Genomic DNA, 26,848 nt, shown 5'->3' with positions numbered 1-26,848 from the left:
GGCTCATAGAACCACAATCATACTATCTCTCTACCATTCCACTCTCGAACAGCGCGCGGGAAAAACAAACACCTAAACCTTTCTGTTAGAGCTCTGATTTCTTTTATTGTATTTTGATGATCATTCCTACCTATGTAGGTTGGGCTCAACAAAATATTTTCGCATTCGGAAGAGAAAGTTGGTGACTGAAATTTCGTAAATAGATCTCGCCGTGACGAAAAACGTCTTTGCTTTAATGACTTCCATCCCAACTCGCGTATCATATCTGCCACACTCTCTCCCCTATTACGTGATAATACAAAACGAGCTGCCCTTTTTCGCACCCTTTCGATGTTCTCCGTCAATCCCACCTGGTAAGGATCCCACACCGCGCAGCAATATTCTAACGGAGGACGAACGAGTGTAGTGTAAGCTGTCTCTTTAGTGGACTTGTTGCATCTTTTAAGTGTCCTGCCAATGAAACGCAACCTTTGTCTCGCCTTCCCCACAATATTATCTATGTGGTCTTTCCAACTGAAGTTATTCGTAATTTTAACACCCAGGTACTTAGTTGAATTGACAGACTTGAGAATTGTACTGTTTATGGAGTAATCGAATTCCAACGGATTTCTTTTGGAACTCATGTGGATCACCTCACACTTTTCGTTATTTAGCGCCAACTGCCACCTGCCACACCATACAGCAATCTTTTCTAAATCGCTTTGCAACTGATACTGGTCTTCGGATGACCTTGCGTGTCCGTATCAAGTTTCTCCTTCCCGGCTGCAACTTTTAGTCCTCCAGGGCGTTCGCCTGTGACGCTTTCTTCTTTATGTACATACCTTATTATACAGGTAGCACATTTTACATCATATTTAACACAAAACTCAATTCTTATTCACTTTTAGCTACAATTGCTGCATCGGCGAACCATACTGTGCTAATTTTCTATCCTTGACGAACAACTATATTCGCGAATGAGATTTTCACTCTGCAGCGGAGTGTGCGCTGATATGAAACTTCCTGGCAGATTAAAACTGTATGCGCGACCGAGACTCGAACTCGGGACCTTTGCCTTTCGCGGGCAAGTGCTCTACCAACTGAGCTCCCGAAGCACGGCTCACGCCCGGTACTCACAGCTTTACTTCTAGTATCTCGTCTCCTACCTTCCAAACTTTACAGAAGCTCTCCTGCGAACCTTGCAGGACTAGCACTCCTGAAAGAAAGGATACACCGGAGACATGGCTTAGCCACAGCCTGGGGGGTCCCGAGTTCGAGTCTTGGTCGGGCACACAGTTTTAATCTGCCAGGAAGTTTCGTATCAGCGCACACTCCGCTGCAGAGGGAAAATCTCATTCTGGAAACCTCCCCCAGGCTGTGGCTAAGCCATGTCTCCGCAGTATCCTTTCTTTCAGGAGTGCGAGTTCTGCAAGGTTCGTAGGAGAGCTTCTGTAAATTTGGAAGGTAGGAGACGAGATACTAGCAGAAGTAAAGCTTTGAGTACCGGGCCTGAGCCGTGCTTCGGTAGCTCAGATGGTAGAGCACTTGCCCGCGAAAGGTCAAGGTCCCGAGTTCGAGTCTCGGTCGGGCACAGAGTTTTAATCTGCCAGAAAGTTTAAACTATAATCGCTCTTTCCGTTTAGTACGTTGTTACTGCTGCCTGTGGTGAATATAAAAGGCAAAACAGAGAATCGGCGGTAATAATGATGAGATGAGCGACGAGAAACGGCGAAGCCTATGTTGTAGGCCTATCTTTAATACGATGATGAGCGACCGTGGGAAGGTGATTAATCAGCTTTGTACGTCATAAAATTACGCTCATATATCGACATCGGACTTCGTAATCATGCAACTGAATGAAAGGTTCATTTCCTGGATCGTGCTGCGTCACTTAAGACTGCGTCAATGGCCGCCGATCCATTGCATTATCTTATTAAGACTATCAATAATGATTATTTGCTGAAAACCATTAAAAATTATCAGATGAGGACAAGGAGCAAGACAAATAATTCAAATGAATAAAATAAATATATTTATAATAGTGTAATTCAGCTTACTGAAGTAACATCGTAAGACAACTCTTTTATTCCATCAGTTCACCAAGACGAATACGACGGAAGAGAGTGCAAGGCAGTATTGAGACTCAAGCATTTCTCCAAAAAACAGATTCGGAGGCGAAATCTGTTAAATCGGGAATCTTTGATGATAATAATAACTTGTGAGAATACACAAAACAGTTCCTTAATTCATCAGGTTGCCCTCCACGGGGTGGCTGCACGCAACGACTGTGGTTATATTGGGTTAGATAGAGCAGCAATCAGTCGTGAAATTAAGTTGTTTTAATATGATATTTATAGTCACAATGCAGATCAGATTTCGACCTGTGTCAGGTCATTATCAATGCAGTGCGGAATTGTTCGTGCTCAAGTGAGTGCTTACACAGTTCAACCATTGCTGCTCTATCTAACCCAGTTCCTTAATTCCCTTTTCAGTGAACAACTAAATATCTATGGTAACAATGAACGTGCCATGCATCTTTCCTTGTTTTGACTTCTTATACAAATTCGCCAGTGCAGCCTATTCTGATTCGCTTTGAAGAAAAATAGTGGATTTTCATCTCCCTGCCCAAAAAAGGGGGAAACATTTTATTTCATCCGAGTTTATAAAACCCTTTCCACATTTAAAGCTCAACAACAAGCTCCAAAATATGACCTGCTTTGCATCTGGAATGTGCTTCTCGACTCCATATACACTACACACAATGGTTTCACAGTGTGTTTATGAATGTCAGCCGCTTGCAGTAAACGGAGTTCAGAGTCAATGTGGATGTAACAAATTTGTTGGATATACTGGCGGATCTAAAACAAATGAGGCTGCTGGCTGCGCTTATTGCTGCCCTAGGTTGCAGATATTTAAAAGAGTTTTTATTACCACCAGTAAGTAATACTTGCAATGCAGAAGTAACAGCAATTAAAGAATCAATTAAGTTTGAAACTGAAAAAAATAACAAAACTCTAACTCTCTCTAACTCTAAAAGTGCTTCGGAGCGATTACAACAACGAAAGTGCAACGCTGACAACTGATATATTTATGACGTGATAAAACTAATAATGACACCCAACAAAGAAAAAAATCCGTTCATGAGATATGGGTAAAGGGACATTCAAGTATTAGGCAATAGTGAAATATAAGATCGTCTAGAAGAAAGTATCAAAGAAGTGGAGCCGCTGTTTGCATAGCTTTCAGTGGGAAATTCGGTTGCAAATATGGCAGCGGAAAAGGGGCATTTAGTTCGATTCAGTTCGGCCTACGATACCAGCAAAGGAAATAGTAAAATCCACCAAAGAAATATTTAACACCACTTATTAGAATAAGGTTGGGACACGCATAAAGACTGTATTACAGTTGAACTTATAAAATGATATCAACCAAAAATAATAACTAACTTCATATTGTTGTTGTTGATGTGGTCTTCAGTCCTGAGACTGGTTTGATGCAGCTCTACATGCTACTCTATCCTGTGCAAGCTTCTTCATCTCCCAGTACCTACTGCAACCTACATCCTTCTGAATCTGCTTAGTGTATTCATCTCTTGTCTCCCTCTACGATTTTTACCCTCCACACTGCCGTCCAATACTAAATCGGTGATGCTTTAATGCCTCAGAACATGTCCTACCAACCGATCCCTTCTTCTGGTCAAGTTGTGCCACAAACTTCTCTTCTCCGCAATCCTATTCAATACTTCCTCATTAGTTATGTGATCTACCCATCTAATCTTCAGCATTCTTCTGTAGCACCACATTTCGAAAGCTTCCATTATCTTCTTGTCCAAACTATTTATTGTCCATGTTTCACTTCCATACATGGTTACACTCCATACAAATACTTTCATAAATGACTTCCTGACACTTAAATCTATATTCGATGTTAACAAATTTCTCTTCTTCAGAAACGCTTTCCTTGCCATTGCCAGTCTACATTTTATATCCTCTCTACTTCGACCATCATCAGTTATTTTGCTCCCCAAATAGCAAAACTCTTTTACTACTTTAAGTGTCTCATTTCCTAGTCTAATTCCCTCAGCATCACCCGACTTAATTCGACTACATTCCATTATCCTCGTTGTGCTTTTGTTGATGTTCATCTTATATCCTCCTTTCAAGACACTGTCCATTCCATTCAACTGCTCTTCCAAGTGCTTTGCTGTCTCTGACAGAATTACAATGTCATGGGCGAACCTCAAAGTTTTTATTTCTTCTCCATGGATTTTAATACCAACTCCGAATTTTTCTTTTGTTTCCTTTACTGCTTGCTCAATATACAGATTGAATAACATCGGGGAGAGGCTACAACCCTGTCTCACTCCCTTCCCAAAAACTGCTTCCCTTTCATGTTCCTCGACTCTTATAACTGCCATCTGGTTTCTGTACAAATTGTAAATAGCCTTTCGCTCCCTGTATTTATTGTCAAAAGCTTTCTCTAAGTCTACAAATGCTAGAAACGTAGGTTTGCCTTTCCTTAATCTTTTCTCTAAGGTAAGTCGTAGGGACAGTTTTGCCTCACGTGTTCCAACATTTCTACGGAATCCAAAATGATCTTCCCCGAGGTCGGCTTCTACTAGATTTTCCATTCGTCTGTAGAGAATTCGCGTTAGTATTTTGCAGCTCTGGCTTATTAAACTGATTGTTGGGTAATTTTCACATCTGTCAACACCTGCTTTCTTTGCGATTGGAATTATTATATTCTTCTTGAAATCTGAGGGTATTTCGCCTGTCTCATACATCTTTCTCACCAGATGGTAGAGTTTTGTCAGGACTGGCTCTCAGAAGGCCGTCAGTAGTTCTAATGGAATGTTGTCTACTCCCGGGGCCCTTTTTCGACTCAGATCTTTCAGTGCTCTGTCAAACTCTTCACGCAGTATCGTGTCTCCCATTTCATCTTCATCTACATCCTCTTCCATTCCCATAATATCGTCCTCAAGAACATTGCCCCTGTATAGACCCTCTATATACTCCTTCCACCTTTCTGCTTTCCCTTCTTTGGTTATAACTGGATTTCCACCTGAGCTCTTGATATTCATACAAGTGGTTCTCTTTTCTCCAAAGGTCTCTTTAATTTTCCTGTAGGCGGTATCTATCTTACCCCTCATGACATAAGTCTCTACATCCTTACATTTGTCCTCTAGCCAACCCTGCTTAGCCATTTTGCATTTCCTCTCAATCTCATTTTTTAGACGTTTGTATTCCTTTTTGCCTGCTTCATTTACTGCGTTTTTGTATTTTGTCCTTTCAGCAATTAAATTCAATATTTCTTCTGTTACCCAAGGATTTCTACTAGCCCTCGTCTTTTTACCAACTTGATCCTCTGCTGCCTTCATTACTTCATCCCTCAAAGCTACCCATTCTTCTTCTACTGTATTTCTTTCCCCCATTTCTGTCAATTGTTCCCTTGTGCTCTCCCTGAATCTCTGTACAACCTCTGGTTTAGTCAGTTTGTCCAGGTCCCATCTCCTTAAATTCCCACTTTTTTGCAGTTTCTTCAGTTTTAATCTACAGGTCAAAACCAATAGATTGTGGTCATAGTCCACATCTGCCCCTGGAAATGTCTTGCAATTTAAAACCTGGTTCCTAAATCTCTGTCTTACCATTATATAATCTATCTGATACCTTTTAGTATCTCCAGGGTTCTTCCATGTATACAATCTTCTTTCATGGTTCTTAAACCAAGTGTTAGCTATGATTAAATTGTGCTCTGTGCTAAATTCTACCAGGCGGCTTCCTCTTTCATTTCTTAGCCCCAATCCATATTCACCTACTACGTTTCCTTCTCTCCCTTTCCCTACACTCGAATTCCAGATTATGTTTGAAGAATTATGGAACACTGAAAAGACTCCAGATGACTCGATGTCTCTTATCCATTTTTTCCACAAGATAAGTGATAAGCATGTTGTAACTAACAACAGAGGAATAATTCTTGTTGACAATGAGTTATAAATATATTCAACAATATTATTAAACAAGGTAGAAGCAACACTTGACAGCCATTTGGGAGATATCCGAGTGGATTTAGAAAGGGCAGATCACGCTCAGAACAGATTTTCAATCTGAAGTCCATAATGCGTCATACACCTACAAACACTAAAGTTATAGTTGTAACATTTATAGATTTTAAAATAGGTATTTGATTTGGTTGATGGAGAAACACTAGATAAAGTTATCCGAGAATTTGGCATTAAATCTAAACTAGCAAACCTTATTTGTGAAACGTTCACAGACACCAGAGCAAAAGTATAGTTTCAGGGTGAAATATCTAAAGCATTCATAATAAAAAAACAGGTGTAAGGCAAGGTGACAGCCTGCCTCAGTTCCTCTTCAACTATGTCCTAGAGAACAAAAATAAAAGGACATAAACTATCCCCAATGACACAGGGGACTGAGAAGAATGGCATTAAAATTCACTGTCTAGCGTCTGCGGATGATTTTGCCATTCTTTCTGAAAACCTGACAAAAGCAGACATACAAGTCAATCTCTTGGAAGAAATAGCCAACAAAGTATGTTTAAGAACTTCTGTAGAAAAAAACAAAATGTATGAGAAACATATAAAGTGCTCCAGAAATCCTAGTAACCGATATTTGACAGATAAAGAGAGCCAATACATTGAAATATTTCGTAGAAATGATTCAAGGAGATAACTTAGAAAAATTCTCTGTAGAAAAAAGAGTACGCAAAATAGAGAGAGTATATGATATAACCAGGAACGTTCACAACAAAAGGTCTCTGTCTAAAAACTTGAAAATACAGCACTATCACACAGAAGTGAAACTCGAATCTCTCTACGCAAGCGAAAGCCTAGTACTGAATTAAAAATTGCGCAAACGTGAAGTCCTACAAAGAAAAATATACTGTCTGCTAAGAAATACGGACGTATGGAAATTAAGAAGTAATGAAGAAGTATATCACAACATACAAAACATAACTGGAACGCTATGGAAGAGGCGACTGCTATTTTTGGTCATTTACACAGAATGAACAACAGCAAGTTAACCAAAGAGATTTTTTTAAAGATCTTTGAGACACAAAATCAACAATAGCCTGGATTCTAGAAGTTAGGAAAGATTTAGAAAGAAACGACATAAGTTAAAAAAGGCGGAATTGAAAAACATATTTCTAAGGAGAAAGTGTTAAAAATGGAAGGATACAAGGGAGGAGGGAGAAGATAGCATCAAAATGGTCTGAAGAGAGAAAAAGGATACATAGTGCGAAGACGAAAGAATACTGGAGGTTGAAGAAAGAAGAACAAAGGAGGAATCACTGAAATTCTCGCGTGGCCCTTAGGTGACCCAAACAGAAAGAGAAGGAAAGATAAAGAAAAAATATCTTTAAGATTTAATTGAAGTTACAAACGGAAGCAGTTGTAATGGCTCTATCGTTTCCCGAAAAAGCCAATAAATTTAAATAAGAAATAAGATGATCCGTTTCTGTGATCAAATCAAAAGCGACGCGCTAGATTTGATGAAATAAATTTGACGAAAGGCAACAATTGACAAAAGTTCCCTATTACACTACGTAAAATAAATTTGATAAAGCAGTTTCTTTAAAGAAATTTGACAGTTTAACACTGACCTGAGGCTTTTATACTCTATGCACAGTTCGCGCGGTTAACTACAGAGCCACAAATTACATCGCAGGGAAACTGAGGTAACGAAAAAGAAAGGAACAACAGGAGAAAAAGAAAATGCACATGAGTGAAATAAATCATCATCATCGTTTACGCGAGCAACTGAAATAACCGCAGACGACCCTTAAAGTCCACAACAATACCACTCATCTTAAACCTGTAAAATTACGGAATAGCGGTAATTCTTAATAATAAGTATTGAATCTCAGGGGCTACAGCGGAAAGTGAGGATTTTAGGTGGGAACGAACTAAAACCTAACACAACGAATGCAAAGTGAGATAAATAGTAGCTTAATGTGTAAAAACGAAAAAGGACATAAAACTGAAATAAGGAAAAAGCAAAACAGAAGTCCTGAATAAGGCACTATAAAAGAAACGAAAATTCATGAAAAGATAACAAGTCTTGGAATCGGTAATCAAAACTGAGCGACTGCATTCCGTCGACACAGGTTACTGATTCCAAGTTTCATTATTTTCAGTATTTTCGTAGTAGGTATTTGCGGTTCTTTGTTGCAGGATTTCTATTTTTGGTATTGCTTTCTGTACTACAGCGAAAAATAACAAATCATGGTACATAACTTTTCGCGTTTTCCCTTTAGATGTATGCAGTGATTTGTTATAGGATTTCTACTTTTGGTGTCGCTTCCTGTACTACACACGCATGTGTATTTATACTCTATGCACAATTCACGCGATTAACTACATAGCCACAAATTACATCGGAGGGAAACTGAGGTAAAGGAAAAGACAGGAACAGCCGTAATTGTCGATTCCACGTGCTGTTATTGTGCGTCATTTTCATAAGAAGTCGATTATTAATTCGTTAAAGGTTTAAGTGTAATTCTGTAAGGTGTCGCTCTCTGTCCTACTGCAGAAACACGATGTATAACAAACCTTGCAGTCGACAACCAGAGTCCATCTATGTAGATCAACTGCCGTTACTAATTCCTAGGTTCGTTATTATTCATAGTATTACAGAGAACAACACAAAAAATGCAAATGTTGAAAGAAAACACTGTAGGCATATATTGTAAAAACGCCAATATAATAGACCTTAAAACTGGTAAGTAGAATATAAAGATATAATCTACTTGTAGATTACAAGGTTCTTTATTCTTCGCAATAGTCCACATAACTAGCCCAAAAAAATCTTAAGAAACATCAGTGCACACATCAACTACAAAAACGACGAAAGTAACAAACCTTGGAGTCGGAAAGTAGATCTTACTTTTATATGGTAAGTCTAGTTGTCGTTTACACGGTTTGTTATTTTTCGCGTTTTTGCAGTAGGTCTGTGAAGGTCTTTGTTTTAGGGTCTGAAGTACTGGTGTCGCAATTTTTAATTAACATGTAAGCTATATAGGTCAATTCTAGTTGTCGATTCCTTGTTTCGTTATCTTTTGTATTTTTTTTGTTTTTGTTAGTTGCGTATTGTTATTTCGTTAAAGATTTGACTTTTTCGATCGCACTCTACGCTAATGTAAAGCGCGAAATTAACAAACGTTAGAATCTACGACCAGACCAAACTTATATAGGCCTGCCTGAAGTACAGAGATAAGATCCACAGTAATAAATCTTAAAAGAAATAACAATAAATACCTAGTGAAAAATCACGAAAAATAGCGAACCATGGAATGGACAACTAGAATTGACCTATTTAGCTGTACTCTTAGATTCCTGCCTAGCTTGCCACTAGGAAATTGTGTTATGTTCGGACAAAACAGCCAAATATTCATGAGAACTAAGACTAAAAATATATCTGTTACTTGACGCACTCGCAGTAATTTAAGCTGTGCGCTTAGGTTCCTGCCGAAGCACACCATCGGAAATCGCGACATATTTGGAATAAACATCTTAGTTTACGTCAGGTAGTGAGACAATCACAGATAGCATTTAATAAGAGGCCACTCAAGCGGCCCTTAGGCTATAGTGTGCAAAATCACGTGATGCACAATATTTTTGAATTTGTAGGGGTGAGGTTGAGAGATTGCACAATAATATTCAGAACACCAACTACCGGTACTTTTGAAGTATATTGCGCTTCCCAGAAATATTGTACCGGCTGTGGGTAGTATTGGCGGTTCCTCATAGGGATGGGAAAAACCGAATGGTTGAAATCAATATCACTACTTTAGTTCTGCATAACTAGCAATTTTCGGTACTTGTTTGGCCTAGCATGTTTCTTCACTTTAATAAATAACCAGGTACGAAAACCGGCATATCAGTTTGCCATCACTGATGCACTGAAATCATTCGTTTAATTTAATTTTCTTTGTAAATGTGTAATGTTTATTCGAAAAAATTTCCATTGCTTTGAAATATTGGGAGATTATAGAAATTAGGAAAAGTTGTAGACACCACTTTAATAACAGCGCCTCCGATTAGAGAGTAGCAACAAAATAAAGTACATATTATATAACAATCGGTGTAGCACTGCGGAAACGATAACGCACCCGCTGAAGTGTGGTGTGACCAATCAGACGGCACACGTTCGAGTGCAAAGCGCAAAACCTGCCCCCAACGCGTGTATACAAGACTTTCTCGCTGTCGTTCTCGGACATAAGTCGTATTGCACAAAGGTTCCATCCCAAATTTGGAAGTATTCTGCGAAGTGTGGCAGCGATGAAGTACACTGCTCCATTTGCTGTAGCAGATTAAAAACTGGTGGAGGCACAACAAATTTTCGAGATCACATAAGGAGAGAACATCCACAACGTTCCTTGGAAGAAAAGGAAAATTTGATTGATGTGCCTATAATTTAATTGACATACTATAAACTTGGGATAATAACTGAACCCTTAATTTTGTGATTGCTTCAGAGTGAAAAATTAATACCATCCAAAAGTGACGATGTGGGGAAGTCATCAGTTTGCGGCATTTCGCTGCCTCTGTCGCCGCGACGGTCTCTTTCATCTTCACGGTCATTGTAGGAGACAGTGATACGTATTTCTGCCACAGCTTCAATCCGTGTCGACTATGATCCCTTATTCCTTCAACCTCGCCTTCTCAAAGAATTTTCGGTCTTCTTTGCGAAGTCTACGTTTATTACTCAGGGTTTCGAGCCGTCCCGACGCATCGGGACCGTCACCGTTATGGACCTTCTTGGTCCGATATCCTGTCAGGGCCCAATTTCATCCAGATTTCGCAACATATTGTTACGAGCTTGACTCAAGTACTGAAGTAACGACATCTGTTACGCAGCATGTAAATGCAGCCTCAGTTGGTTTTATTTTTGTCAACAAGTTTAAGATGAGGAGGTCGTTTCACAGATGGCGTTGCTTTTTGCATAATCTTACTTCGACGATGCAAGCACCTTCTAGATCTGCCAACCGTTAGAGTTCTGTTTTCCATTTCCGCTCACAACGCCACTGTGGAAAGAGTATTTTCGCTGATGTCGCCCCAGCGGACTGATGAAAGAAATAGACTGCTGTCAGGGGCTGTGGAATCAGTGTGACAGTGCCAGTTTAACTGCAAGCTAACTTGCATGTGCTTTTATAAATATGTAAAAGGGAAAAAAGACTTGATGAAAATTGTGAAATCTTCCCAATAATGGGGTTTACCAACTACTTCTGCCCCAACAAGTTCTATATAATTGTGTTCTAAACCAAACGTAAATATATTAAATGAAATTTTACTTATAAAACTTTCTGGCAGGTTAAAACTGTGTGCCGGACCAAAACTCGTACTCGGGACCTTTGCCTTTTTTTATCTCATTTTCTTCGTGATTGCTCGTTCTGTTTGTTCGGGGCGGACGTCCAATGACGCTTGTTCAAGTTCGTCGTCGTTCCATTAACTTAGTATTTTTGTTGCAGAGGGCGGCTAATCCTCTTTTTTCTGAAAATTATGAATACCGCTTTTCTTTTGTTGTGAACATGTCTTCTTTTCTTAATAAACTCAATGCTGTGGTACTCGCTATGAAAAAAATCTTTCATAATAAATTTGTGTATATGCTCGTATTTTTTATGACCATCTGCAACTCTTTGCTAACATTGTAATAACGTAACTAAATTGAATAACCAATTGAACTGTTTATAAATATTTAAATTTTGTAGTTAACTGTTTAGTAACATAAGGAATAAAATAAAATGCAAAAGAGTGTTGGCAGGAATGGCAGTAGAACCGGAGCCAACAGTTCCCAATTGGTCACCTTCAACACGTTTCTCTATTTTTTTAAAATTTTTTTTTACACAACTGGATAAAGGAATGCCTTTCCTCTTCGGCGACGTAACCATAATATTGAAGGTCGTCCCGTTACGACATAAGGATGCTCCATGCTATAGCTCGCTGGAAGTTTCATATGAGCAAAAACTCCGCTGCAGAGTGAAATTATCATTATGGAAAATTTTACTTCATTTACACACCCACATCGAAGAGTGTGCCGGATTTTCCGACGACTGTCGTCTCGTCGCTGTGCCGTTGTTTGTTCAACTTATTAATAAAAGGAACTGGAAAGAGGTTCGAAGGTTATCTTCTCGTGCCATGGATAATTCAGCTGCGAAGCGGGTTATGGAATGCACTCCGAAGAAAATTAGAAAAATATTGTCTGTATTTAGGGTTATTAACGATCGCACAGTGTCGTTCGTTGAAGCCTCTAACCGAATACTCTGAGCTACCGTGCCGGCTCCAAATGAGCTATCCGAGCACGACTCACAACCCGTCTTCACATCTTCAATTCTGCCAGTACCTCGCCTCCTACCTTCTAAACTTCGCAGAAGCTTTTCTGCGAACCTTGCAGAACTAGCACTCCTGAAAGAAGGGATATTGCGGAAACATGGCTCCGACAGCCTGGGGGATGTTTTCAGAATGATAATTTCACCCTGCAGCGGAGTGTGCTGATGATATGAAACTCTCGGTCCAGCACACACTTTTAATGTGCCAGGAAGGTTCATATAAGCAAAAACTCCGCTGCAGAGTGAAATTATCATTCTGGAAAATTTTACTTCATTTACACACCCACATCGAAGAGTGTCCCAAAGAGGTCCCATCTATGTAAGGCAACCCTATTATTGCTAGAAAAATAGCAACAAAAAGACCAAAAATCGGCTATACATAAAAAGTTTATTTTGAGCGGTTTTGAAAGTGAGGTTAAACTGGAAACTAAAACAGCCGTTATATCGAAATTTTATAAGAGATACAAAAAACTTATTACATCCCAGGGAATTGATGGTTATTCAGTCTATATTTGTTAGAGTTCGTTACTGTGATACTTAAAATCAAAAAACATATATAACAAATAAACTACGAAAAATGTAAACGGGGATCCACTAGGTAACTTTTCACCAGATAAAGCTACAGCATCGTTTTCCGGCGATGAGCCACGAAGTGCTATATTTGACTGAACGAGATGTTTTACAAAATCACGAGAAATAACTCCCAGCAGTGTGGGAGAGTTTTGTAGTGAATAAAAGTTCTGTACTCCAGAATCGAAGGCGGAAGATACAGTAATGTATCAGATGGACGATCAGCAAGTAAAAATCTGTGATAATCTTTTTTTTTTTTTTTTTTCGTTCACGCTCAATTCTCTCAACAAGTTTTCGTGAGCGTTCTTTGATGGTTCCTGAACGAATTGTTCATCGACCTTCTTTTTCCGCTAGCAACAAAGTAGAGCAATTATCACGGCAGGAGCGTCTTTATCGTCCAACATGCCGAACCGCGATATTATTATGCAACGGTATGGATCATCTGTGGGGCGATTTACATCCGTCGCATGGTCAACTCATGACGTCACACAAAACGTGAAAGGTCAAAGATGAGGGTGTAATCGGACACTAGAAGCCCTCCGAAATGTCCAACATCCTCAGTGCTTAATCCCACATTTGTTACGAGAATCAAAGAACAATGTATCTCTCTTCGTACACAAATTATTTATATCGAAAAAACTGATTAGTTTTTCTGTTACAACAGAATTATACTGCCCACCTTATCACTATGAAAAGTTATGAAATAAACCAGAAAATAAATAATTTATTATTGTACGTGCCATACCAGGCAACTGACTGGTACTAAGGGCCAATAAAAACGTTTTTGTTTAAAGTGCCATTAATACCTAGGCTCTACGTTTTACTTGTGATAATACAAGTACCGAAATGTAGTAGTAATCTAAATAAGCAGAACTGAAGACAACAAAAATTATTTCTCATGTATTTTAAACTTTTCAGTATTGACTTCTGCTCCTAACACAACTCAGTTCTTACGATCAGCAGTTGCGAAGTTTTCTGTAAAACGCACTGTGCTGGTAAGGAACAAATGGCAACATTGTCAATAGGTCTTTCTGCTTTGCGCCCAATAAACATCTTTGGTATTCTTTTGAAGTACGGCATTGATACATGAAATATTGCCCTTTCCTGTTTTGGATCTATTGACATTTTTCCCTTCTTCTGTTTCAGAGTGAGATTTTTATGTAGGTATTTAACATGGATGACTTTGTCCTCACTTCCCTTGGAGATTTTAAATGCCTATTTTGGCAAAAATATTTCAATAGCATTTTTCAGATCAAAGAAATGATTTTTATGCGTTGGAATTACATGCAAATGATTCATAACTTTAGTCAACTCAATAACCTTGTGTAAATATTTCGCTTTTTCTTCGTTTCTGCACAGCCTTGTCTAGCAATTAATGCTAGAAACATTTTCTCGATGACCGACATGTCTAGAGACGTGAAACGAAGTACCGAGTTCACATTAGCGCTAAAAATGCGTTTTGTGAAAAAATGCAACTAAGAACTTTTACATTTTCGCTCTTCAACTGATATTAGATGAAGGGGCACTTAATTTTGTTGCGTGGCTAATGTCTCAACTCTTGTACCAAGAAACCTATTGAAGCAAACATTTTTAATGGAAAAGTATACTTTTTGCAAATGTATCAGATAAATGTGATGAAACTGAAAGACCCGGCGGCCGGAGTGGACTATTGCGTTGTTAACACCGGCAAATGAGGCTCTCGTGACAGGCTCCAAGGTCGTACCAAGCATTTCGAGCGATTACTTGTTTCCATTTAATAGATCGAACGACAATGGCGGCCGGGTGCGCCCACCTGGAGAAGTTTGGCCGCCGAGTTACAAATAAAAAACTGCTTACTCAAACGTGAGTACGTACACAGATTCGAAGTAGCCATTCTAAATGTTTGCTGCTCACATAGTAGTTCTCGTAGTTCCATTATTATCACTCTTAGCTGACCCTGTCTCTAAGTTGTACAAAGTAGCACCGAGAGCAATATTGTTTAATATTAGTAGCGTAGCCCTTTCTTTTCGTATTGAGAACCCCATTGGCGGTATTTTCATCGCAATAGTTGACTCCGGCCGCCTTCCGTTTCACTTTCACGGCATTTCTCGGATACTTCGGCGAAATGTTTCAGCGCCAAATACTTTATTTTTCGATTTAAAACGACATTACAGTCGTTTCTTGGTTCCTAGTTTCTACTAGCAAATTTCTCTCTGGCGTATCTTTGCTGACTCTCTCTTCCCGCGTCTTTTCGGGGGTCCTCCTCTTCTTCGTCTATTCATTTCTTCCCTGTTCCACTGGCAAATAGAGCGAGTGAAAAACGACTGTCTAGAAGCCTCCGTGCGAGCCCTAATTTCTCGAATTTTATCTTCGTGACCTTTAAGTGATATGTACGTTAACGGCAGTAGAGTAGTTCTGCAGTCGGACTTGAAACGTAACAGACCATTAAGACCCATTTAAAACGAACATTTTCCAATATAATTCAGGATCGCACATGTAAACAAAATGTTAACTCGTCATGAAAAGATTATAACTGAAAAAATAAGTGTTTAATCTCATTCACTTCGAAGTGTAGAAGATCTGTAAATGAAGAGAACAATTCCCATGAAGGGAATCTCTAGTAAATAATAAAAAACGTAAATATGTTATTGAAATTACATATTCGAGAAGTTATTTTCGAATAAAATAACAGACATGTACTAATATAGCTGTTCTGGAGTAAACATACGTTTATATACGTATTTTCAGTTATTCTATGTCAATTTTAATTGTTAATTAATCAAAAAATTATTCTAAACAATGCCGAGGATTGTTCGGGATTGTTAAGAAAGTATAAATAGTTACAGCCACGTTGGCAAAGGGTGTCAGTAGTTTGTGGGTATTTGGACAGAAAACATGTAGCTTGTTGGGCATAATTCATTTCATTATTGTATGATACAACTTATTTCAGATTTATCAAGATGCTTTTGTTTACTTTGAGACTGTAATAAATATTCAGATGAAACACTATACTGGATTAAATATTGTTTTTACTTTATAGTAAAAACCTACAGTTGCTGTTTTACAGGACTTGTGCTGCGACAGATTGCCAGCTACGATGAGTAAATTAACGCATAGTAACGTTTTAGACTCAAATGCTAGTTTTCTAAATCCCCGCAATAGTGCCTCCCGAAAAGAGCGTCGTCTTCCCTTCAGGGATTCACATCTGAATTCACAAAGTAACACTTGCGTGCTGATCTAAGCTATCGGTAACAAAGGTAGCAGCACGTATATGAATTGCTTCGATGTGTTACTTTAATTCGACCTGGTGTGGTTCCCAAACACTCGAACAATAATCAAGAACTGGTGACTCTAGCGTTCTGTACGTCATCTGTTTTTTACTCATCCGCTTTAAATGACATTTTCTACATTTCATAGCAAAAACTAGAAATTCTGTGAAGTCGTATTGTCCTCAGTCACTCAATGACGACACCTTCCCGGACACCACAGCGTCATCAGCAAACAGCCGTAAATTGCTTCTCGTTTGTGCGTCAGGTCATTTACGTATGTACAGAATAAGAGCTATCACACTTTCCTGGCGCACTCTTTGTCTCTGATGAACACTCGAGGACAACGTACTGTTTTCTGTTAAAAAGTCTTTGGGCCTCTCACATATCTGGGAATCTAAACTGTAAGCTTGGAACTTAGTCGGTATTCATTCCGCCGACTCCTTAGGCCACCTGTCCTCATGAAGATGACATATGCCCATATCATCTCAATCGTTTCGCTTCTATTACATCCATTACAATGGTGCCCAGGTTCGTTCTCTTACATATGTCTTTATTTTCAGTTTTATCTAGCCGGCCGCGGTGGTCTAGCGGTTCTAGGCGCTCAGTCCGGAACCGCGCGACTGCTACGGTCGCAGGTTCGAATCCTGTCTGGGGCATGGATGTGTGTGATGACCTTAGGCTAGGTAGGTTTAGGTAGTTTTAAGTTCTAGGGGACTGATGACCACAGATGTTAAGTCCCATAGTGCTCAGAGCCATTTGTACCAGTTTTATCTAGTGGTGTTAAATACAGTAACACCTCCAAAATCTCATCTCCATTGACAACAACTTTCTCTTAATTATTAATTCATTTCCCATGTTTCTCCTCCATAAGTTACTATACTTTCTATAACAATTTAAAATATTCTAATCATCGTGTCTGATCTAACATGTGTGCTCCATAAAACTCCAATAAATTTTTGGTTGCCTTTCTACTTCGGCTAATGCGGTTCGTAATTTCGCTTATATTGGATTTATATTTGTTGATAATAACTCGAAAATGCTTATGAGAGTGCACAGACCTTAATACCTTAAAATCAAAAGTCTTCACCAGTTCCTTCAATAACTAAGTATTCTGTTTCCTCTAGATTAATGGTTAACACCCCATTCTTTTTATTATTCGTTTTATTCGTCTTTCTGCATGTTTTAGGCATTTTCCTGTTGCGCCATCTTAATTCAAACTGTTAATCTTTCTACCTTTTCCTCGGTCTTCCTGATTTTTTTTTTCTGACCACTGAGTGATAATTCAGCATTAATTCTGTATTTTGTCATCTTCCTTTCTCCTGACATGGTCCTTCCATTTGTTACCGAGTTCCTGAATCTACTCATTGAAGCTTTACACACCCAGTTCTCCCGTGATTTCAGCATTTCTACTCCGATCGAATAGTGTACGCTTCCGGGCAATCGCATCCCCGATGCCTGTATCCTTTGTCCATTTCTGTTAGTAGCTGTGACCGACTGACTTCCATACGTCACGCCTTGTACTAACATCGTTTTGTAAAAGTCAAGTACAGTTTTTTTCTTACTTTAGTTCTGAGGATACTGCAGGTTATTCCGTGAATGCAATCAAATCTTTGTAATTCCTTTCTTATGTCCAGTTCTGTCACGAATGAGATAGTATTTCCTAAGAAATTGAACAGGATTACTGTTTCTATATTCACCTGTTATTATTTTGAGACTGACAGAAAGTGCAAAATGGCTAATCAGTAATGACTAAAGGACAAATGTAAACATTTATAAGCATATACCATTACGGGAAAGACAGATACCGCCTACAGGAAAATTAGAGAGACCTTTGGAGCAAGAGAACCGCTTGAATGAATAACAAGGGCGCAGATGAAAAACCAGTACTACGCAAACAAGTAAAAGCTGAAATGTTCAAGGTCTAGACAGAGGGTCTATACAAGGGACAAGTACTTCAGGGCAATATTATAGAAATGAATAAGGACGTAGATGAAGACGAGATAGGAGATCAAGTACTGCGTGAAGAATTTCACAGAGCGTTGGAAGACCTAAGTCGAAACAAGGCCCCTGAAGTAGATAATATTCCGTTAGAATTACTGACAGCCTTCGGAGACCCAGCCATGACAAAACTCTTCCATCTCGTGAGCAACATATATGAGACAGGTGAAATACCCTCAGACTTCAAGAATAATACGATAATTCCGATTTCAAAGAAAGCAGCTGCTGAGATGTGTGAAAATCACCGAACTATCAGTTTAATAAGTCACGGTAGCAAAACAATAACACGAAGTCTTTACAAAGGAATGGTAAAACTGGTAGAAGTCGACCTCGTGAAGAATGAGTTTGAAACACGCGGGGTAATACTCACCCTACGATATGTCACATACGGTAGGTTGAGGGAAGGCAAACCTACTTTTATAACACTTGTAGACTTAGAGAAAGCTTTCTACAATGTTGACTGGAATACCCTCTTTGAAATTCTGAGGGTAGCAGGGGTAAAATACAGGTAGCGAAAGGCTATTTACAACTGGTACAGAAATAGATGGCAGCTATAAGAGTCAAGGGGCATGAAAGGGAAGCAGTTGTCGAGATGGGAATGAAAAATGGTTATAGCTTAATCCACAATGTTATTCAGCTGTACACTGAGCGAGCAGTAAAGGAAACAAAAGAAAAAATTGGAGTAAAAGGAACTGAACAAATAAAAACTTTGGGATTTGCCGATCACACTGTAATTCTATCACAGACACCAAATGGCTTGGAAGAGCAAGTGAATAGAATGTACAGTGTGTCGAAAGGAGGATATAAGATAAACATCCACAAAAGCAAAACGAGGATAACGGAATGTAGTCGAATTAAGTCAGGTGATGCTGAGGAAATTAGATTAGGAAATGAGACACTTAAAATAGTAAGGGAGTTTTGGGGAGCAAAGTAACTGATGTTGGTCGAAGAAGAGAGGATATAAAATGCAGAGTGGCAATGGCAAGGAAAGCGTTTCTTAAAATAGTAGATGAATTTTGCTGTTTGTGCAGAAAAATAAATGATTATGGCCGAAGTAGAGAGGAAATGAAATGTAGACTGACACTAGCTAGAGAAGCGTTTTTGAATAAGAGACATTTGTTAACATCAAGTTGTTGTTGTGGTCTACAGTCCTGACACTGGTTTGATGCAGCTCTAAATGCTACTCTATCCTATGCAAAATCTTCTTCTCCCCGTACTTACTGCAACCTACATCCTTCTGAATCTGCTTAGTGTATTCATCTCTTGGTCTCCCTCTACGATTTTTACCCTGCACGCTTCCCGCCAATACTAAATTGGTGATCCCTAGATGCATCAGAACATCCCCTACCAACCGATCCCTTCTTCTAGTCAAGTTGTGACACAAACTTCTCTTCTCCCCAATCCTATTCAGTACCTCCTCATTAGTTGTATAATCTACACATCTAATCTTCAGCATTCTTCTGTAGCACCACATTTCGAAAGCTTCTATTCTCTTCTTGTCCAAACTACTTATCGTCCATGTTTCAGTTCCATACATGGCTACACTCCATACAAATACTTTCACAAACGACTTCCTCACACTTAAATCTATACTCGATGTTAACAGATTTCTCTTCTTTAGAAAGGCTTTTCTTGCCATTGCCAGTCTACATTTTATATCCTCTCTACTTCGACCACCATCAATTATTTTGCACCCCAAATGGCAAAACTCCTTTGCTACTTTAAGTCTCTCATTTCCTAATCTAATTCCCGCAACATCATCCGATTGAATTCGACTACATTCCATTATCCTCGTTTTGCTTTTGTTGACGTTCATCTTATATCCTCCTTTCAAGACAGTGTCCATTCCGTCCAGCTGCTCTTCCAGGTCCTTTGCTGTCTCTGACAGAATTACAATGTCATCGGCGAACCTCAAAGTTTTTATTTCTTCTCCATGGACTTTAATACCTACTCCGAATTTTTCTTTTGTTTCCTTCACTGTTTGCTCAATATACAGATTGAATAACATCGGGGAGAGGCTATAACAGTGTCCCACTCCCTTCCCAACCACTGCTTCCCTTTCATGCCCCTCCACTCTTATAACTGCCATCTAGTTTCTGTACAAATTGTAAATATCCTTTCGCTCCCTGTATTTTACCCCTGCCTCCTTCAGAATTTGAAAGAGAGTATTCCAGTCAACATTGTCAAAAGCTTTCTATAAGTCTACAAATGCTAGAAATGTATGTTTGCCTCTCCTTAATCTAGCTTCTAAGATAAGTCGTAGGGTCAGTATTGCCTCACGTGTTCCAATATTTCTACAGAATCCAAACTGATCTTCCCCGAGGTCGGCTTCTACCAGTTTTTCAATTCGTCTGTAAAGAATTCGAGTTAGTATTTTGCACCCGTGACTTATTAAACTGATAGTTCGGGAATATTCACATCTGTCAGCACCTGCTTTCTTTGGGATTGGAATTATTATATTCTTCTTGAAGTCTGAGGGTATTTCGCCTGTCTCATACATCTTGCTCATCAGATGGTAGAGTTTTGTCAGGACTGGCTCTCCCAAGGCCGTCAGTAGTTCTAATGGAATGTTGTCTACTCCCAGGGCCTTGTTTCGACTCAGGTCTTTCAGTGCTCTGTCAAACTCTTCAAGCAGTATCGTATCTCCCATTTCATCTTCATCTACGTCCTCCTCCATTTCCATATATTGTCCTCAAGTACGTCGCCCTTATATAGACACTCTATATACTCCTTCCACCTTTCTGCTTTCCCTTCTTTGCTTAGAACTGGGTTTCCATCTGAGCTCTTGATATTCATACAAGTGACTCTCTTTTCTCCAAAGGTCTCTTTGATTTTCCTGTAGGCAGTATGTATCTTACCCCTAGTGACATAAGCCTCTACATCTTTACATTTGTCGTGTAGCCATCCCTGCTTAGCCATTTTGCACTTCCTGTCGATATCATTTTTGAGGCGTTTGTACTCCTTTTTGCCTGCTTGATTTCCTGCATTTTCATATTTTCTCCTTTCATCAATTAAATTCAATATTTCTTCTGTTACCCAAGGATTTCTACTAGCCCTCGTCTTTTTACCTGCCTTCACTACTTCATCTGTCAAAGCTACCCAGATTTAAATATCAGTTAGTATTTACTGAAAGTATTCGTATGGAGTGCAATCATGTATGGAACCGAAACATGGGCGATAAAGAGTTCAGACAAGAAGAGATTAGAAGCTTTTGAAGTGTGATGCTACAGAGGAATGCTGAACGTTAGATTTGTCATGTAACTATGAGGAGGTACTGAATAGAACTGGAGAGAAAAGAAATTTATGGCACAACCTGATAAGAAGAAGGTATCAGTAAGCAGATGCAGAAGGTGTAGGTTGCATTCGTTATTCGACTGCAGTAGTTACTCTTTATTACAGTCATTATTTTATGTTTACCCTCATTTAAATACAGCCGCCATTCATTCCACAAAGTGGCAGTTTTGTCGAAGTCTTTCTACAACCCCTTACATCTCTCAAGGGCGATCATTTTCTGTACTCAACAGCGTCACCGCAAAATAATCTTATTGTTCTGCTGACCCTGTCTGACCAATTATTTATGTATATTGAGAACATTAGAAGTTCCTCCGCTACTTAAAGCAATCTTCCGCATTCCCTGTGGAATCTAACTTTTTTAAAACGTGACACTATAATTGTGGGAAAAAGCAAACGGATGACATTCGCAAATTTTTGGATTCTGATATCGCCAGCAATCATAATACTGCGCTATCAGTTTCTTGCGTATGTACCCACTCCTCTTTTTACAAAGTTAATGGACATATAAGTTGAAGAAAAATTAAAACTCAATTAAAAGTTAACAAACATGTATAATTACATACATCTCTAACTCCAAAACTAATGTTACACCATTTATTCAGATCCCATCATGATGCACTAAACACACTCACACACACACACACACACACACACACACACACACACACACTCGGCTGAAGTCAAGACCTCCTTTACATTAGTGGTGCGTTTTCGTTGCCTATTTGAATAGCTGACTCAGCATCCGTCCATTCAGATGTTGAGCTCATGAAATAAAACAAGCTCGACATTTTCCACTGCAGAACATGGACATAGCAGTTCCTCAGCAGCATGCACTATAATCTAAGCATATTGTGGAATGATAGATTTTCAAAATGTTTGCAAACCTGTGTTTTCTTATTTAAATAATCCTTTACTGTGTATTACGTGTTGTTTAAGAGATATACTTTTATCTGTCTTATTAATCATTTTGGTTTTAGTTATCGCGTTCATTTTCTTGGGCAAGAGTTTAATGCCTGGGAACAAATACTGGTTTCAGTCTTTTGTTTAACTGTTCTCGATAAGTGCTAGTTAATCTGTATTTAATTCTGTAATCAGATGCAGCACTTACAACCCCAAATCTTTAAACAGTTTTTATAATAAGCCTGATTATTGTTTTTAGTTATTATTCAAATGGCCATTTTATGTGGTGTGAATGTTGTGGCCATATTTTGTTCCCTTTTTACTCAAAAATTTTACTATAGCTAGGGAATGAGCGTACATTGAGATAATATTGAAGTACGAGATACTTGCTGTTCCACACTGATTACGGAACTAACGGCCCACGTCCTGATGACACTCTGTTTGCTGGTTCCTTTGTGCGTTCATTCCATTTCAATTGGCAGCATTCATCCTTGTTTTACCTGAAATCACACTGTTACTTTCAACAGCAAAGATCTTTTTCTCCTTGTACCTAACAACGTCTGGAAAGCCATCGATCAATGTCAGGAATAATAATGACCCCAAAATGTGATCTTCAGGAGTTCCTATACTAATGTATTTTTAATCTGGTAAATATTTTACATAGTTATTTCGCTTCATATGAGGCTTGTACTATCTCGATCCTACCGTATTTTCCAGGTATGTTCGGTACCATTCATTTACTACTTGTCTCACTTCTAATGGTTATTCAGCAGGACAGGGTCAAATGCCTCGGACAGATCCACAAATAAGGCCTGTTACGTATTCATTATGTCTTAGCACATAAATTACACTTAAATAAATTCCAGTATGGCTTATTCTAAGCTACTGTTTCGGTAAGCAAACTATGCTTCACTGAGGAGCTATATTTTCACAGGTAATACATTATTCTTTCATAATACATTCTATAATTTTTAAGAATGACGAGAGCAGAGGAGCAAATTATCTATGACTTCAGCAATATCTTTTATTTGGAGGTAAGACGACTCCTTGTTCTAGAAACTCTGCAACATTGGTGTCTGCAGAAACTTACCCACGATGGGGCTATGCTCTAAAACTGAAATTTTTTTGTTTAACTCTAAACACAAATTTTATTCTATATCAAAAGGATGATAGTTATCCACTTAAGAAATATTAATAGTAGGTTACTTTGAAGATGATAAAGTATGCTTAACTTTTGAATGTCAAAGTAAATCTTTTTATGCTCCCTGAATTAGGATATGGTTTTTATTTTAACGATATGAAATGATATCTTCATACAATAAATTCCAGCGTACCCGAATAGTTGGGAAATTTATCTAGAACATATTCACTAAAGATATGTTTATTCATGCGCCAGTAATGTTAGGCTGAAAATAAATATTACAAATCTGAAGCAGAAAAAGATCAGACTGAAGAAACCCAGTGAGATATTAAAGGTAACCATCAATAAGTGCCATTTACATTCCTCAGTGAAAAATGGAATGAACTTCAAAAAAAACAAAAACTAACCAACTTTGATGCCATCTATACTTAGTAACGCTTGATTAAAAACTTCACATGTGATTATATTAATGGTTATATTGTTCCAATTTCGTTTGGTTTATTCTTTGACGTTGAAAATAAAGAAAATGGTTTTTGAGGTACTATTTTGGGTTATTTCGATAAAGTGCAACACACTGGCAGCTTTCGATCATCCCAAAACAATAAACAGGTTAGCCGGTAGAACCAACTATTACCAATCTAGGACTGAACCAAGATAGTCCTCGTCTCTCAAGTTTGAGCTGAAGGTCTCATTTATCATGTTAGTTACATGAGCTTGCATGTTTCCCTTTCATCCTTTCAGTGCACTGACTGCTATTTTATCTGTACCTGATGGCTTGTCAAATTTTCTTCTGCACTTTGTTTTGCTGATTTCTAACTGTGTGATTGGTAACATAGGTGTATAGTTATAACATCCATAAATTTTTCTCTAGACACTTTCGGCCCCTAGTTTGTACCCGAAACGAACCCTTCTCACGGTTAGCGCGCTGCTCTATCAAAACAAAGACGAGACACCCCCTTTCTAGCCGCATTTTCTTCTTTGTTTAATTTTTGTCTACTGTTTTCCACACCATCGAATATTATTGCACTTCGTACACAACAAAGTAAGCTCTGGGTATTTTCGCTTCTTTTACAGTTCTAAAACAAAGAACTATTAATTTTCTAAAAATAATTTATTTTTGCTTCCAACCATTATTCCACAATTATTCATAACATAACACTCACTAAGTTCTCTCCACAATTCACAGTTTAATATCTACATATAATTTAAGCGAACCATAAGTGACGACAGTGCAGCCAGAGTGGCCCAATCGCATATTCAGAAGGCTGAAGCAGTTACAGAAAAAGCTAACACGTTGAAGCTGATTTGTGTAATATTTCACAAAGGCGTACATATTTCTGAACAACAATCTGGGCATATCACAGATCATTTGGATTTCTGATTTTTTCAGTTGACATATTTTGATGCCTCCAATAACTTCATCTCTGCAACCGCATTGGGAATTTTTCATAGTACCGATTATGAATAGAAGAGCTGGTTACCTAACATGTTTGGATGTAATTATTGATATTCCGCTAATAAGGCTCAGCTAATACAATGATCGAAAAAGCGACGTTTTAGAGGAATTGCCGGCAGCAGAGTGGCGAAACACTTTCCTCTAATGTCACAGGAATGCAATGGACTGTCTTTCCAGCATTCAGTATCTCTGTTCTTCAATCATAGACCTAACTCACGCAGTGAAATGGTAGCGTATCGCTAAAAATCCTTGCCGAACGGCCGCAGATGTAAACACATTACTGCTTGTAGTGTAAGTAGGCTGTTTGGGTTTTTATGTTGGTAAGGCCACGTAGCGCTCTGTATGAAAATCACTGATTGTGCTGTGTGCAGTCTGTGGCTGGTTGGCATTGTTGGAATATTCGCTATTGAAGTGTTGAGCAGTTGGATGTGAACAGCGCGTGGCGTTGTACAGTTGGAGGTGAGCCGCCAGCAGTGGGGGATGTGGGGAGAGAGAAGCGCGGAGATGTTAATATGATCGGACGAGCTGGACGTGTGTCCTTCAGAAAAAGGAAATTTGCCAAACTGGATGTCACAAATTATACATATATATTATGACTTCTGAACACTATTAAGTTTGTTTGTTCTCTATCAAAATCTTTCATTTGCTAACTGTGTGCCTATCAGTAGTTAGTGCCTTCAGTAGTTAGAATCTTTTCTTTAGCTGGCAGTATTGGCGCTCGCTGTATTGCAGTAGTTCGAGTAACGAAGATTTTTGTGAGGTAAGCGATTCATAGGCTATTGTTAGTCAGGGCCATTCTTTTGTAGGAATTATTGGAAGTCACATTGCGTTGGGCTAAAAATATTGTGTCTCAGTTTAGTGTTGATCAGAATAAGTAAAGAGGGAAATGTCTGAGTACGTTCAGTTTTGCTCAGCTGTTTGAAAATCAAATTATGTAAGAAGCTTACCAGCATCGTAATTCATAATTTTTCTAAGGGGACGTTTCACTAGATCAACAAAAATTTAGGAATAAATTTCCACCATACACTTACTCAGTTACTAATCCTGTCAATCTTTGTTATAATTCAGAGTGCCACAAGCTACTATCAACGCTTGTCTAAGACACATCGGTTACAGCCTTTTGAGTTTTTCGGGTCAGTGTTTCATGTGCAAAGCGCGGATGCATAGTACAAACGTGCAACATGATAACAATATTTAATACACCCAGCGTCGTAGCTGTACCTCACCACAGCACTAAAACTTACTCTGACTATTTGTTCATTTCAGTTATGGACATCTGGAACAAGAAATCCTAATGACGTAGATTCAAACTGATGGTACATAAAATAAGGAAATAATATTGGTGTAGATCTAAGCAATGCTCCTCATGTGTCATGAGTCATGTCCAACAGTGTATCAGAATCTTTGCCCAGTTTGAATATCTGGTTTTCTATTCCTCTTATCGTATCTCTTCATCGTTTCTTGTTACTTTGCTACTTTAATGATCCCTGTTTCTTCCTATTCTTATCCAGTAACTCCTACCATTTCCATCTTTTGGCTGTAATTTCATTCGAATCGCTGCAATGGCTATTATCTTTTAACCCTTCCAAGTGTTGTTAGCTGAGACATATGGGATGCGTGAACTTGACAATGGAAACAGTCCCGTCATAATTACAATTTTTGTAACTGTTACTTTCATTATTGCTGTTCCTATTATTGCTATTATTATTACTATTAACACCATTATTATTGCTACATGTAACAAACAGCTCACCTACTGCAAGATCAGGAAATAAAACAGTACATCAGCAATTTTTAAGTCTCTTCTCTGTAGCGAAGTATTGGAGGAAGAAGTACGTTTCGTGCACTCATTTCATTACGGATAGCAGTGGAATTGCTCCGGTTTACGACAAAAAGCTTTCATCCGCAGTTCTT

The sequence above is a fragment of the Schistocerca gregaria genome, chromosome 8 (assembly GCF_023897955.1).
Source record: "Schistocerca gregaria isolate iqSchGreg1 chromosome 8, iqSchGreg1.2, whole genome shotgun sequence".
NCBI classification, from domain to species: domain Eukaryota; kingdom Metazoa; phylum Arthropoda; class Insecta; order Orthoptera; family Acrididae; genus Schistocerca; species Schistocerca gregaria.
The sequence above is the reverse complement of the archived record's forward strand: the minus strand, read 5'-3'. Positions refer to the sequence as shown.